Genomic DNA, 17435 nt, shown 5'->3' on the forward strand with positions numbered 1-17435 from the left:
GGTTTAGGGTTAGATTGTGTGTCCCAAATGATGGAGATTTAAGGAAGAACCTCATTGTTCTAGGCTTGGGATCCACCCAGGAGGGACAAAAATGTACAAAGATTTGAAATAGAATTATTGGTGGTCAGGTATGAAACGAGATATTGTGCAATTTGTGGCTCAATGTTTGGTGTGTCAACAAGTGAAAGCTGAGCATCAACGACCAGCAGGGTTTTTGCAACCACTTTCTATTCCCGAGTGGAAATGGGAACATGTTACTATGGATTTTGTGACAGGGTTACCAAGGACCTTAAGGGGCAATAATGCGATTTGGGTGATTGTTGATCGATTGACAAAGTTTGCTCATTTTCTGCCTATGAAAGTCAATTTTTCTATGGATCGTTTGGCTTCACTTTATATTAAGGAGATTGTGAGAATGCATGGTGTACCTATTTCTATAGTATCTGATAGAGATCCTCGTTTCATTTCTAGATTTTGGCATAGTTTACAAAAAGCATTAGGTACTAAGTTGAGTTTTGGTACTGCTTTTCATCCGTAGACTGATGGTCAATCAGAGAGGGTAATTCAGGTCTTGGAAGATTTGTTGAGAGCTTGTGCTTTGGACCTAAAAGGTATTTGGGATGATTATTTGCCCCTAGTGGAGTTTGCCTATAATAATAGCTTTCAAGCTAGCATTGGGATGGCACCTTTTGAGGCGTTATATGGTAGGAGATGTCGATCTCCTGTTTGTTGGGATGATGTTGGAGAGAAAAAACTTTTGGGGCCTGGACTTGTGCAGTTGACTGTCGAAAAGGTCTCCTTAATTAAGGAAAGATTAAAAGTAGCACAAAGTAGACAGAAGAGTTATGCTGATAATCGCAGACAAGATTTGGAGTTTGAGGTGGGTGATCATGTTTTCTTGAAAGTTTCACCTATGAAGTCTATAATGAGATTTGGAAGAAAAGGGAAACTCAGTCCTCGTTTTGTGGGACCATTTGAGGTATTAGGAAGAGTAGGCACTTTGGCTTATAAAGTGGCCTTGCCCCCAAGTCTATCTAAGATTCATAATGTATGCCATGTTTCAACTTTGAGGAAATATATTTATGACCACTCTCATGTTGTGGAGTTCGAGCCTATTCAAATTTCTGAGGACTTGACCTATGAAGAGATGCCCATTCAAATTGTGGATGTGATGGATAAGATATTACAACATGTTGTTGTCAAGTTGGTAAAGGTCCAATGGAGCAATCATAGTATCCGAGAGGCCACTTGGGAGTTAAAAGAAGAGATGAGAGAAAAACATCCTCAATTATTTCAAGACTCAGGTATGTCAAGTTTAGAGGACTAAATTTTTGTTAAGGAGGGGAGGATGTAACGCCCAAGTTTCTTTTTAGGAAAATATTATTAATAATAATATTAAATTAATTAATTAATTAATTAATTTAATAAATTGGAAAAGGGGTGAAAAGGTAATTTTACGAATAAATACCCTAGGTATAAATTAGAATTCTGTTCTTCCTGTTCTTTTCTGAATCACGTTCCTATTCGCAGAGAGTTCCTGAGAATGTAAGATTGGAGTCGGATTTCAGGGTTTGAAGAACAAATCTTTATAGGTAAGATTCTAACCCCTAGATTAATATTTAAGATTCATTAGTTAATTTTAAGCACATGATATATTTTTTTTGGAAAACCTCAATCTAGATTAGGGTTAGTTTTTTTATTTTATTTTATTCGTTTTAATATCAAAATAGTGAAAATTTAAGATTTTGATTAATTAGGAAATCTTAAGTTTTCAGATGAAAAAAAAAAAAGATTATTTGGAAGATTTCGATTTAGACTAGGGTTAATTTATTAAAAATAAATAAATAAATATATTGTTAATTGTGGCTTAAGGGATTAGAAAAAATATTAAAACAATTTGATTAAAAAAAAACATGTGTGCACTGGAAAATAGAAGAATGGTGAAGAAAAAAAAAAAAAGAATGCGTGTGCACTGGAAGATAGAAGAATTGTGGAAAAAAAAAATGGTTGTCTGCGTGTGGGAACTAGTTAGTTTTAGGTTAATAAATAAGATATAGTAATAATGGTTTAATATAATAAATAGAATGAGGTAGTTGCAGGGGGTGCAATCCATGTGTGCTAGAAGCATGACTCAAAAAGTACACCAGCCTAAGAAATAAAAATAGAAAAAAAAAAAAAAAAAGCTTGAAATAGCCAAGACATTGTTACTACTTAAATAACTAATGAACTCCAAAGAAACTTCTCTTACATGTAGAAACGTCAACAATATATATATATATATATATATATATATATATATATATATTAGAATTTTATAATGAAATAAAATTGCAATTTAATTAAATTAGTAATGTGTTATTAGAAACAAATTGAGGATTTATTAATTTATTTAAATAAGGAATAGATTAGTTAAATTATAGATAAATAGTAATAGTTATTTCTCTTATGTTATATTAGGTGAAGAGTAGATTTTCCATAATTATTTTTCTCCAAAGTTTTTTATGACTTCTTTTGAGGTAAGGGAAATTAATGCAATTGTTTTTTTTTTTTTAGAAACAAATTTTTATATACATCATTTGGAAACGTTTAGAGTTATTATTTGTTTTATGCATGGATCAAATATGTTTTGCATGAAAAGTATGTTAGAACCTTATATTTTGTTTACATTAGAGAAATGTGGAGATATTATGTTTTGCAAATTTGAATAATTGAAATAAGTGTTTGACTCTGGTTTGTTTGGCCCTTGTCAACAGGATATAATAGTTGACCTTTACATTTCTTGGTGGGGAATGTAATTGAGTTGGACCCCAGCCTCTAGGGGTTTGGTTAGAGATTACTAGTACTAGTAGTGTTTGGTTCTGTCCACCTTAAAGGAACAATTTGAGGCTAGCCACCTATTTGAAAAGTCCCACCTAACTGGGCACCATTTGATGTTTGATGACCAGAGTAAATAAATGATTTGAATGTTTTGACTAAATTTGATATGAAAATATTTGAATAAAAAATGAAAATGTATAGTTAAAAGTTTTGAATGTATTGGCAAAATTAACTCAAAGGTTTATGAAAATAATTAGTTATAATATCTTCTATTTTGCAAGTGAACTTGAAATATTTGATCCATGGACTGCATTAATGTTCCTTATTGGGCTTTGAGCTCATTCCTATTTGTTGATTACTTTTCAAGTACCTTTAGTTCGGGTGAAGTGATGGCTAGGTCGGGGAATGGTCATCATTAGGATTTTGCTTAGGATGTTATTTTTGGACATTGTTAGCTTATAAGTTTATGTTCATTTGGATTATTTGGTTTTTGGAAGCTATTTAGATATTAAACTTTTATTTATTTTTTAATGATAGTTTGAAGTTGAGATTTGGAGATTATGAAAATTTTGTCAGCACTTGAATTGTTTGAGTTTGCAATTTATTTGGATAATGGATTTTGGTTGATGGATGCTTAGTTTTAAAGTTAAGTTTTGAAGATTTTAGAATTTTGTTCCGCTACTCTGAACAAGTATTTGGTAATTGGTAACTTCCAGTTACAAGATAATTGTTTGGGTTAGGTTACACTTTAAGCCTTAGGGTTTGAGGTGTGAAATGACCGTCACACCCTTGAAGTGGGTCTTGGGGCGTGACACATCGGGACCCTGCTATCCACCCTAGCATGAACAACTTCAATGGTGCTTACGGGTTAAACATTCCAGCTCAGATGGGAAACTAATCAAAGCTGCCAGGCCAACTATACTCAATCTTTAGTCTCCACAGATGCTAGACACCCTCTTAACAAACATCACCAACTTGGGCCATTCAGTGATGGCAAACAACCTAAATTATGAGGACCTTAAGTTCTAGTAAAATCAAGTTTAACAAACTACAGTAGCTCAGTATTGCCTCTTGGCCAGGACTAACACTACAACAGTGACAGGATTCAGTTCCACCCAATATCAATTTAAGATTCCAACGAGTGTTTATCTTGATTATCACAATGGATTTCGTTCAACCTCAATGCCTCAAGAGGTTCATTCAAACAGTAGGTAGACTCTATTTTTAGGAGGAAATAACCTAGTTGATAAGGCTGACAAGAATGACAAGTTTTACTATTATAGTGTGGCAGTATGCCATGGTATGGAAATAATGAAGATTTTAAGGGTTCTGACAACGAAGGTCGGGTTGGTTTCGAAGACAATCTCATTTTGAAACAACCAAATCCTAATAAAGAGCAAAGGTGATCGAGAAAGTGGATGTCGAAGAACTTTGATGTTAAAACACTTTGCTTATTGGTCTTTCCATCATTTGAAATGTATTTTTCTCACTAAAGATAAGTGGAGCTTCTTTGTAAGGATGTATAAAAGTGTTAGATTTTTCTAAACTTCAATGTCGTATATTAGTACTTCGGTTTGTGCAACAACTTTTTTTTAAATGTTAAAAATTTAAAATAACTGTTTATCTAATTTAGAACCCGTTTGGTAGTAATTCTAGAAAGCGTTTCTAACATTTCTAACATTTGAATTTTTTTATCATTCAAGTATTAAAAAGGTTAGAAATGTTTCTTAAATCACTGTCAAACACATTAAGTGCTTAATGTGCTTCAATAACTGTTTTTCTAATTTAAGTGCTTAAATGTGCATTTGGTAGTTGAAGTGTTTTTAGGAGGAATCATCTTTTAACTGTTTTCCAAGAAGCATTACAGGCATTGCTATCAATATTATACGATACATGATATTTATCATGTGATACCTATCATATGTGGAATCGATACATACCATACAGTGTATTAGAAAATATATTGTATTGTTTGAGATACTAGTTGTGTCATTTTGATATTTTCGATACCATACGTTATGACGATACAAAGCAACCCAAAAATAGATGTTGTTTAACAAAAAAAAAAACAGCATTGTAGTGAGTGTCAAAACAAGATCGTTTAATCTTTCATGAGAAGAATATTTTAGTTTTTTTTTCTCTCTTTATGGTTTTTATTTTTGGCTTATGCATCACAATTCTTCGACAATGGACATGAGGTGAAGGTAAGGTAGAATAAAACAAAAAGAGAATCAACAACATTACTGTGAGGTGAGTTTTCTGAGTACTCCATCCTTTGATTATTCTTTTTCTTTTCTTTTTTTCTCATTTTCTTTTCCCCTTTTCTATCATTGTTTAATTCCCTTTCGATGCTCAACTTCTTTTCATTTCTTTCCCCTCTTATTTTCTCTCATTTTTTCTATGAGAGACTTTGTTTTACGTTAAAAACAAATGGGAGGAGGGGAGGGGGAGCCTTAAGTCCTCCATATTAAAAGATTGTAAATACAAGTCCTTCATTAATACTCATGTTAAAATGATTAAATGAAGATGTTGAAGGGAATTAAGCCGAATTCCCAACTTGTGAGAAACAAAAAATAGATAAATCACAAGCACAAGACAATATTTACGTGGTTCAGCAATTTGCCTATGTCCACGGAGTTGCAAGGATATCACTCTTATCAGGGAAGAATACAGAGTACAACTTTCGGCTACAATATTTTCTCTCGGTATAAAACACGGCAACAACACCACACTAAAAAACCCTAATTACAAAAGACGGTTCCACAATGGGCTAAACGGGCCCAAAAATTTATCAGTCCAAGCCTTCACTCCATGGACTAAGCCTCGGTAAATCTCCCATTAAAAACCCACGCAATATTATTCGAGTCAGGTCGTCAAACCGGATCAAACAAAACTAGGCTCCACAAAGCCCGACAAATATTAATTTTAAACTTTTATGAGTTTATAAAAAGCTTTTGGTGAAAAGAAAATCACACGTCAATGAGAGAAAAGTTCTTTCTCACTATCTCAATTCTCCTCTTCTCTCTACATTACTTTTTAGAATATATATATATATATATATATTATTTTTTTATATCTTTTTTTTTCGATTATTTATTGTTATATAAAAGATTGCATTTCAAACATTTTTTACTTTATAAGCTTCTTTGAAAGAAAACAAAATCATAGACAACGAAAAGAACAAGAACAGAGGGGGGAAAAAAGAACTAAAATGACACAACACCAATGGCAAAAGTGTTTGGTTGGTGACTAAGAAAAGGGGAAAACAAAATAATTTGCAAAATAAAAAAAGTGGAGAAAGAGACAAATCAATGAAGCTGTAAGTCTAATATCATTGAGAACGAGCGTGACGATGCAACCACAAAATGTAAAAAGATTTTAAGAAACCAAACTTTGCATAGCATCTTTCCTTGCCATAGAGTTCATGGAAATCAAGTAATCTTTTCCTTCTCTCTGCTGGATTCAGATTTCCTTAACCCCTTCTCATGAAACTTATATTATCCTTTTCTATTCTCAATATGAACCAGTTAATGGGCGATAAAGAATTTTGACAATTGTATACGTACATTAAAAAATATTTCAAAAATACGGTTGGTCCAAAAATACAATCGTTTTGGTCACGTGAGGAATCGTCTTTTATATTTATATTTATATTTATATTTTAATATTAAAAATGTTTTCTATAGAGATACTTCTCTTTAAAATTTCGTCTTTCTTGATGCTGGAATTTTGACAATGTGCCGACTCCTAAACATCTTTTTATGATATGTTTTGTGTCTAATTCATGCATGAATTTTAAGGGTTTTCCCCTTACCATTTATTTTTAGTATTGTTATAAAAAAAATTAAAAAATAAATAAATTAATTGATTTTTAAGATAAATTCTAAAATTAATTGAAGCATTATTTTTAAAAAAATTTATTCAAATTTATTATGAAAATAATTCATGTAAATATATAATTTAATATTATATAAAATTTTTATATAGCCAAGAACTGATGTGACCTATTTTCTAGATAAGGTTGCTACATGGTAATACACTCAAAAATTAACAAAAAGTATTTTTTTTAAATGTTTTTTCATTCAAATAAAATTTTAAAACTCAAATCAAATAAAATCTATAATGATTTCATTTTTTTTTCAAACTTATGACATTGCAATCAATCCTCCTAAGAAAACTAGAATTTTATTTATTCTCAAAATAAATAATTAAGAAGTAAGATTAAAGTGAAATGGGTATTTTAGGAAAGGTATTCATAAATAATGTCCCACTAAAATTCAAATTTATTAATATAAATTTGATTTTAAATGAATTATTTCTTATTTTATTATTTATAAATATAAATGTTAATTAGGGTTTTTTTCCTTGGAAAATGGCTTTTACAGAGATGTTTTTAGATTTATTTTTTAGCCAAATTAATTATTTTACTTTTCTTTTTTTTTAAAAAAGGGTCTTGAACAAATGTTTTCCACATTCATCCTATTTGTGGCATATAGTCTGCTATTATAAAAAAATATTTTGTAAAGTGTCATATTTTAATTTTTCTTAAAAAAATTGCTGTGATAGATAATAATAGGTAAAAATAAGTATTATATATATATATTTTATTAAAAAAAAATCATTGAATACTATAGGAATTATAAAAGAAAGATACAATTACTAATAGAGGCAGCAATGCTAGCTCCACAAACGCAATAAAGCATTTCAGCCAGCTAACCTGTTTTCACTTTTGAGGTTTCGCCCTTTCTTATTTGAAGTTGCATAGAAAACTTCAAAATTGCTAAAGGCCAAGAGAAGTACTCAATGAGCATCCAAAGACCCTCTCTTGTTCTCCAAACTCCTGTAATTTTCGCACCATCAATTCACAAATGACTTCATCTACCACTCAAAGAGCCTCTTCTTTTACTTTTACTTTTACTTGCATCCGTAGTAGTTATCATGTATTCTTGAGTTTTAGAGGTAAAGATACTCGAAAGAATTTCACAGATCATCTCTATACAACTTTGGTTGCCTATGGACCGCTAGTCTTTAGAGATGATGAACAACTTGAGAAAGGAGGAGATATTGCATCAGATCTCTCAAGAGCAATTGAAGATTGAGGAGCATTTTTGCATGCTTGTTGTCGTGGATTAGGCAAACTTGAGACAATAGTGGTGATTGTCTGAAAAAACCTCCAGCCAATTAGCTATATCAGCAAAAGGAAACTGTTGTTTAAGACTTGGTTCACAGATTTTGGTTTGAAAGGTCGCTTGTACTCTCTGAGTTGTATTTATTTATTCTGAATGGAATATCGTTGATGATTACTTGCTAAATTTGAATTTAAGAATACGTACGAGAAAAATGAGACCAATGTATGTGACGTGGATAAATGTGGTCCTAATATCAAGGATCCCCTTCAAAGGTATGTATAACATCATTGTACAAAGGTATGTACAGTAATTCTTGATGTAACATCATTGTACATGGGACTAGCTTTTGGTGGTTACCATCATCTTAGATTTGATCCTTCTTGCTAAGCTCAGTGTCCATATCCAACTCAAAATTGAAGGGGGGACTATTTTCTTCTACATCCTTATGGGACCCTCTTGCTTTGGTTTTTACCCTCATATGATATGATCCATTTACTCAAAGGGTGTTTAATTTTGCAAGGCAAGTTTCATTCCATCCACCTAGTTGCCACCATCTTTAGTTACCTCACCAAGGCTCCTCTAGTAAGCTCTGCATTTCAAAGCTTTACACTTGGAGTTGATCTCAACGAAGGTTATGATACTTCTGTACAGAAAAAATGTGCACTTTGTTGGAAAAATTACAATAAAATTTTAGACAAAATTCTGATGTGAAACTTTTAAAACTAAAGGTGTACGAGTTACTAATTATGTGTTCTTTTCTTCTTCCCTAAACTAGATTTGGGTTTTGAGGGTTTTGGTGACCTTTTGGCTGCCATCAGAATCAGAACCCACTTGGAAATATTCATTTTGTGGTATGAGGTCCTTGATGCTTCTTGCTTTTCATGTGTTCAACTAATGTTTTTGTTTAATTATGTTACTCACTTCAACCTTTTTCTTTTTCCAAACTTTCCATAACAAACTGAATAAGGTAATTGCTAATTTCTTCACATAAACTTGACTATTATTCAAATTCTCTTTAGTAATTAAATAGATTATTTCCTTGTTTCATCTTCTTCAAACATGGTTTTTAAAGACTTAGAATTAGTTGTGTTCCCTAGCCTGGATCAAATTGTGTAATAGGGTTGTCCAAATCATGTATCAGTTCTTTTATGGGTTCTTGACTTTCTGTTTTTTGGAGATAACTATTGTATATGTAACATTGTGCATTTATTATTTTTCCATCTAAGTGGAGCAGAATATTTTGCAGATATTGGCCAGCATGAGTCATGGGAAATGGGAGTGCATAAAAGGAATGAGATTTTGTATCTTGATGTGCATAAACTATTGGAAAGACCACAAAGTGACTTGGATCCCTAAAGGTATCTGAATTTGTGATTGTGGCAAACCATGTTTGTTTAACTCTTTTCATCTTGGATTTTGTGGAAAGATTACATATTTGTTGATGATTAGAGCCATGACAAATGATGTGATTAAATCTTGTGATCTATTCGCTATCATAAGGGTTGAGTACTAATATCACCAAAAATATGTTATTACAGTTGGAAGGCAGCTTTATTTATTGGAAGACCACTCTGCAGCCATCCTAGCTTTATCAATACAATGCTATGCACTGGACTGGATTGGATACTGATCAGGGGTTCAATTGGGAATCATCCAAAAAGAAAGAAGGATGGTACAACTCCTCATCAACTCCATTCCTGAACCGGCTGCTTCTGGAATCACACATGTTTGGCTTGGCATAAATTTTACATTAAGATTAATTGGGGTTTTTTTGTTAAACTTGTATTAATGATTAAAAGTTTTCTTGTTCTTACAGTAGGTTAAATCTCCCAATGGAAATTTTAGGGATGCAACTTCAGATGCAATCAGAGAGTGGGTTAGGAACTTAGAAATTGTAAACAAAGATACTGCAAGAGTCTTTAAATTTAAACTAAACTCCATGGAGCATTGTTTTAATACTCGCCTCTTGATAATGACGTGGTTTATTTGTGAGAAGTTTATTGTATGTTGCGAAGAATGGTTATTCCAAGGATTATTTTCAAGTATGTAAAATATATTAGGAAGTTATACGTTTAACATGACATTATACTTTTAACAAAAATAAAGTGTAACATGAGTGTGCAATTAACCTAGCTACCAATGAAAAGAATTGAAACCTTCAGCCATTGCATAGGCTACAAACCCCACTCACCACCTATAACAGCGGCCAAGGTAAGCTTGCATTCATATGGAAGCTTGTAGTTGCGGACAGTAATATGCCCTAACAATGTGGGATATTAACACCCTTATGGTTGCAGCCATGAGCTGCCGCAGACATACAAAATTTTAGTTGCGGAATTACACTTGTGTAGACCCATTTTGGGGACTGCTATTGCTCCCACTTCTTTTGGCCGGATGGTGAAGTTTTTTAGGAGCACATGTCGTTTGAAGAGGGTATTAGAAAGTGGCAGCGTGTCTGTTAATGGAGGCAGTGATTTTCTGAAGAGGCAACCAGAGGAAGACACGTAGCAAAGACTGTTGGAGGGACATCAGGAGTTTTGTGAGGGGCAAGAAACGGGGAGGAAAAAAAAAACGAAGAGGAGAAAAAATGAGAGGGAGCCATTTTTTTAGGGAGGAACCAGAGAGTGTGCAGCTAGAGAGAGGAAATGGGAGATTCTCATTTTGGGACTGTGAGAAAAAGAGAGAGTTGTGAGCAGAGGAGTGAACCTACTGATTTTTCTGGGTTCTTAGAGAGGTGAGCGAGAGAAAAGCAAAGACAAAAAGGAAATTGAGAGAGAGCTAGAGAGGGATATTTTGGGTTTTAGAGTGAGGGAAGGCAGGGAAAGGAGCTATAGTAGGTGAGCTGAGAGTAGCAAGAAGGAGGAAAGCTTACTGATCTTTGGAGGATCAGAGGAGCACTTCAGGTATGCTTTCTTTGCACATTTCTTATTCATTCTTCCTCATTATCACTGGTCTCTATCATCTCATGTTGTAGTATGTGGCTCATATTGAATGAAAGACATATGGAGAAAAAGGGGCAAATGTCGGAGTGGAACGAGGGGAGCGAATCGAACTTGTATTTTTATTGTTAAGGGCGAATGATAAGTTGGGGGGTGCGGTTCAGGGGTATTTTTGGAGTTTCATTACCTGAGAGTTAGTATAAATACCTTTTTATGTAATCCTAATTTGTGATATAGTAAAAGTCTTCTCTGTTCTTATGGACGTCAGCAATCTGTTGAACCAGTTTAAATTTGTGTGTTTTCTGTTCGTTTTTCTCTAATTTTTCACTAGGAATTGTTGCATGAAAATCAACATCTCATCCTACTACTTGAGCATCGTTAGTTTATTTTATCGCGTATTGAGTTGTGTTGAATCTGAATTTACTTTCACGCTTACTCTGTTTTGGTTCTTTCCTAGTTTCTTGGATTTCTTTGATAAATAATTGCCATATAGATTTTTTTTTGAGCTCCATTTTTTTTTTATTAATCATGTTACTACTCCCTGTTTCTTCCATCTATTTCGGATCCTTTTATTAATTCATGAAACATGATCTAGTTCAATGGCTTGTTTGCTTGCTTGCTCTTCTTGTGTTATACTCTGTTTTTTTTTTTTTTTGTATTTTTCTTTCTCTGTTCATGGAGGCCATAAGGTCAGAATTTTAAATCCATTGGATATGGGGAGATTGCAAGACGTAATTGGTTCCTGCCGGTAATGAGCATGTGGTGGCACTTGATCCATTAGAAGCAACATCCCACCAAAAACAAAGTGTCATGTTCCGCTAGACCAGCAACCCATTGTTGAATACCAAACCTCTCCATATCTTTCCCATCTTCATGGCCTTTTGGTGACTCTGTTGAGTACTGTTCAAGATTGTTGTTCACCGACACATCATTTGTCCCCTTTATTGGACTGCCATTGACCTGGTTTAAATATTAATAATATTTATAATATTACTTATTCATTTTCATATAAATGTATTAATATTTTAAATTTTATTAAATAAAATATATACAATATTTTAAATATGAAAATATATTGAAAATGGAAAAAAAAAAGTATTATATATATATTATTTTTTTACATAACCTATGTAATTTATTACCTGTTAAATTATGACACAAAAAAAGTAGTAGAGTGGAGCAATAATCCTATTATGAACCTGTCAATTCAACCTCCCCTATTGCAACATTAAAGTTGATTTTTCCTTTAAATCCCTTTGCATTGATCCCACATGGAAAATGAGAGGAGAAATGAAGACCTTTGTAATTCCTTCCCATTCACTGTAACATAAGTGGTTATTGGGCCATAAAGCTAGTGGCTACTTTTTGCAAAATAAAAGAGTGGGCATTGAAATGAAGGACGACTTAGCTCATTTTGCTAAAAAGGCTAAAAAGGGAGGTGTTGTTAAACTGTCCGACTCTTGAAGAACTGGTTCAATTGCTAGTTTAAGCAGTTCGAGACCGGTTCATTAGATGAATGGTTCAAAAAGGGCCATAAGACCGGATAGGCCACCAGTTGGTGGTCGGACCGGCCGGTGTCCGGTTCTCAAAACACTGGAATAACTTAACATCCGACATAAACCTACGAGCTTATAAACCATCTTAGTGTACAAAACCTTCAATATATAAACCCACATGTATGCTATAAGAGCACTCTACAATTCAAGTGCAAAATTTGCCATTCGCAACACTCTGAATCTTTTCGCATCTCTATCATGAAAGCTTCCAAGGAAGAGTCTATGAAGAGAATTTTCTATGCAATGCTTACCAGCTAGCAAAATCTGCCATCTTTCTGTGCTTTGACTCCATTGCATCTTGACCATGTCTTTTTATTCCAAGTTGGATTTCATCAGTAAACGCCAATAAAGATCTTCATCCTCTGGTTCATCACAATTTGAGTAACTAAACAAAGAGAAACACTGATCATTCATGAAAGGTATATTGTTTTGAGCACCCATAATTCTCGCATCAGATGTCCACTACATTTAGTGTTGTTTGGTGCTTTCTAGCTACAAGATTTAATTTATGATTTTGATCTCTAAGTAATGAGAAAGCCATACAGACAAGATCAAGCAAATGCATACTATGATGAGTGACTGTAAATTTTTCAAACCACCTATTGAAAAGTGATTGTAAATTAGCATACTTGAACAATTAGGACAACAGAAATCAAGTTCAAAAGACACTTGGTCCATTTATGCATACTATCGGTCTATTTGTGAACACAGACATAGTGCAAGGCAAGAACTTAAAGTTGTTCACAAAGGGACACAAGTCCACTTGTGCAAAATTCTAGGTGATGTAAGGCAATGCACACAAATTGCTATTGGTCCGTTTGTGTGGACTCTACATCACATTGTGCACATGTACATGGTTTGCTGCCAACGGGATTAGGTTGTCTTTTTAGTTAGAAGTTGTTATCATTAGTTATTGACTTGTACCAAACTTATGTTCAAGAATATTGTAGGTATAAATGAGTTATCTTAGGTAGAAATGTGTTTTCTTTTGTCCATCCTAAAGGGAATATACATGATCTTGGTAGAAAAATCATTATAAGAAATAATCTAAAAAAAGAAAGGAAATTCTTGAGTGAATCTAACTAAATAAGTACTTTTTTGTTTGGCCACGAAGAAAGGGTGAGAGAGAGCCTTCTATTTTGTGCAAAAGAGAGAAACTAGGGTTCAATATCATTGATTACTAGTAGAGCATTGTGGATCTTTTCTTGTGGATATAGGTGATCTTCATCAAACCACGAAACATCTTGGTGTTGTAATTGTACTTTATTTTTTGTTGTATTTAAATTCTTGGGCTTATTTAATTGATCTTGTCTAGGTAAAATCCACTCAACAAACTGTTATGAGAGCCTGTAGATGGATTTAAAAAAGGTTGATATTCAATCAGAAGAATGATTTGGCACTATGGAGAATGGAGATGATAGCACCACTAGTTAAGAGGGTCTTCAAGAAGTTCTTAAGGGTAAACTTACCAAGTTCTTTATCCTTTGAGGATAGGACCAAGATCTTTGATAAAGCACATAGTGCTGTTTTTTCGAGTCTTAGTGATAAGATGTTATGTGAAGTCTTAAAGGAGTCAACTATGGCTTTGATATGGTTGAAATTGGAGCATCTACCCGTGGCAAAATCTTTAACAAATAGGCTATACTAAAGGGTTTTTGATAAATCAACTTAATGAATTAATATAATTTAATGACTTAAGTCATTAAGTAGTTTAAGCATGTCTGGTAAAATAATTTAATATCACAACTTTAAATAAAAAAATTACTTTAAGTATTAAGTTAAAATTGTTAACTTATTTTTAATCTCAAAACTTTTTTGCTTCATTTATCCATGTATAATGAAGTTATATTTTACAACTATGATTCTACATTCACAATTCATCTTTTATAATAAATATCTTTGTAGTTAACTTATGTATCTACGATCCTTTACAAAATATTAATGTTTAATAAATAAATTTATTTTTTAAAATCAATGAAAATATAAATATTAGTTAGAATTAATGAAGGTAAATATTTCAATTTAATGATTTAGAATAAATTTTAAGTTAATTTTATCAAACAACCTTAATACTTAAAGTAAAAAAAAAAGTAATAAGTTTTAAATCAACAAATCCAAAATAATTTAATTTAAAGTCAACTTAAGTCTTTAACTAATAAGTACAAAGTTTTACTGAACACCCATTTAATTTTCGTATTGAGGCCTAACGATATTATTCAAATTTGAAGTTTAAAGCATATAACAAGAGAACAAGACCACAAAATGTAACATGCAACAAGAAACTAAAAGTAGCTTTAAAATTCAAATTTTTTTATTAATTAGAATAACTTTTAAACACTTCAAATATGTGCAAGATAATAAATTTTGTAAGGAATAATAATAAAAGATAAACAAGTGAAAATGTAAATTGCGTATTGAAAGGTGAATCTCAATGATGGACCACACCTAGAGAGGGGGATGAATAGGTGTTGTTGAACAATTTTTTTTAAAAAAATCTCCCAACACAAATTATCTAACCTCAGAATTTCTCAATATCTATCAACTTCTCTTCCAACTTTTCAACAAAGTATAAAATTCACAAGCAAGTATGAATACAACAACACTTCCCTAATAAATTTCAAATGTAAGTCACATGCAAATGTTTCAACACTCCCCAAGATTAATTTATAAATACAATTATCTCCTTAATTGATTTCCAATTACTACAAGATATCATTGACTAAAAAGAATAGAAAAATTATTCAAGATACCCAATGGATAATCACACATATTTCAACTCATTGTTCATCCATTTAACATATATGCTCAAGTAACCAATGATATCAAAAATCTAAAAATAAATCAAAATGAGAGAAAAAGTCAATGACACCAAATTTTAATGTGGAAAACCTCCGAAGAGATAAAAAATCACTAGCCTACAACCAATCAAAAACTTCTACTATGAAGAACAAAAATTGAATACAAGGTTTTACCTAACTCAAGCCTACCAATCCTTCCCGAACCACTTGACTAGTACCTTTCACTTTCAGTTTCTCATATTCTTCTTCCAAAACATACTTGGAGTCCACACCAAGCTCGATCTCAACGTCTTCTTAAATCCATACAAGAAGAAAATGGGTTTTTACCCAAACCCAAATAGATTAGAAATTGAGAGATGAATGACTGAAAAATCAACCTATTTTTTTCTCAAGAAAATCCATTAAAAATAGTTTGGAAAACAATAGGAAAGTTGGATTTTCTTGGCATCCAAACACCCCAAATTAGGAAAGGAGAAGAGAATCAAAGGGGATGGTTGTTGTTGTGTCTCTAACGGATGAGATTTCATCAAGAAAGTGCAACTGTAACGGGGCATTTTGAACACTTAGTAAAAAAAATGTTTCCCAAAGCTTCCTAGCTCCTTAAAAGATGTTTCAAGAAATATAACATTTAAATAATATGATTGATTCAATTTCATCGAACTCCAACCTCAACTACATACCTTTGCATCTTGACAAATTCAACAACTTGATTTTCATTAGGCAAGTAGTCCGAAGAAAGATTGAAAAACCGAGTTAGGAGACACTTAGGAATTTTGTCCGGAATTGTCAACCTAGCTAAACACTCACACGTATGAACTAGACATATACATTCAGAGAATGGAATGACTTTGCCATATAGAAATGAGAAGAAAGAGAGAAGTGACTCACCAATAAGCTAACAGAAGCCATTTTTAGAGTATAAGCATTCTTGGATGAGTTTAAGCATGAGATCCTTCCTCATAGTTCTCTCCTCCTCTTAGCCTCTTCTTAGGTTGTGTTTCCTCAAGACGGAAATAACCACTTCTATCACTGCTTCTCTTGGCACTTGTATACCTTGTTTGATGGTTCACTTTCTTATCTTGGGCGTATATAAGATGGATTCGACAGTTTTTCATCACATGGGATGCCCCAGAGAGACTAAAATAAGCTGTAATTTTCTTGAATTTATTGAGGCTACTGGTCTTGGATATCATAAGTTTAGCACCAGGTTGATACACCAGCCATATGTGATCAGTTTCAACCACTCTGTCTCCGCTGTGTGTCCAAGAGATGGAGCTACTCAAATAAGGCCCCTCTCTAAATTTAAAATTACAACAAATCTAACCAGGGCCTTGAATGATTTCGTCCTCCTCAAGTGTGAACACAGAGCATAGAGCAAAACCCAGAAAGTCCTTGTTATGCCAATTTGGAGGCAGCTCTATTGTTACTGAGGATCCGATACTTGGATGCTGGAACCACTCTGGAATTGTACTTCCAGGAAGAACAATATTGTATTCAATTTCTGGAAGAAAGTTCTGCATCAAAAGATAAATAAATAAATAAATAATTATAATGTTTTAAGATATAATACCAAATTCACACATGAGAGAGATAAACCTGATGAAGTTTCTCCAGTATGGTTGCCACATTATCCTGAGCTAGTGCGAAGCAATTCGACAGTTTGAAAGATACAGGATGAAGGCAAGAGGAAGACGATAGGTACTGTGGTGACTGTGGAGAGGGAATTGATAAAAACTCAAGGGATATGCAATCCCCAGCTGTTATAACTCAACCAAGATGAGTACCCTAATTTCATATATACTGGAATCTCCTGATTAAAAATGAGTAGAAAAATAATAGCGGAAACATACCTGAATCCATTGAAGGAGAAACCTTATAGGAAGAAAACCCTTTGAGATGGTCTTCCAATTCTGGCCACTAGATTCTGTGTCAATTTCTCTCTGAGAGGATTTTCGGAAATTGGAATGCGTAGTGGTAGAATGGGGACCATAACCCTATTTATAAACTGCTAGGGTAGTTTTAATTTTATCACAATTATATTTCTGCCCCTCATAGAAATAATAATTATCTAATGGTATCTACACAATAATCTCATGACAATTATACCCTTAAGCCAATTAATCAATTATTAATTAGATCACTATATTTAGGCTTAATTAAATGATAGCACACACATTTTAATTATTTACATGTGTG

Source organism: Vitis riparia, chromosome 18 (genome assembly GCF_004353265.1).
Source record: "Vitis riparia cultivar Riparia Gloire de Montpellier isolate 1030 chromosome 18, EGFV_Vit.rip_1.0, whole genome shotgun sequence".
Classification (NCBI taxonomy): Eukaryota; Viridiplantae; Streptophyta; class Magnoliopsida; order Vitales; family Vitaceae; genus Vitis; species Vitis riparia.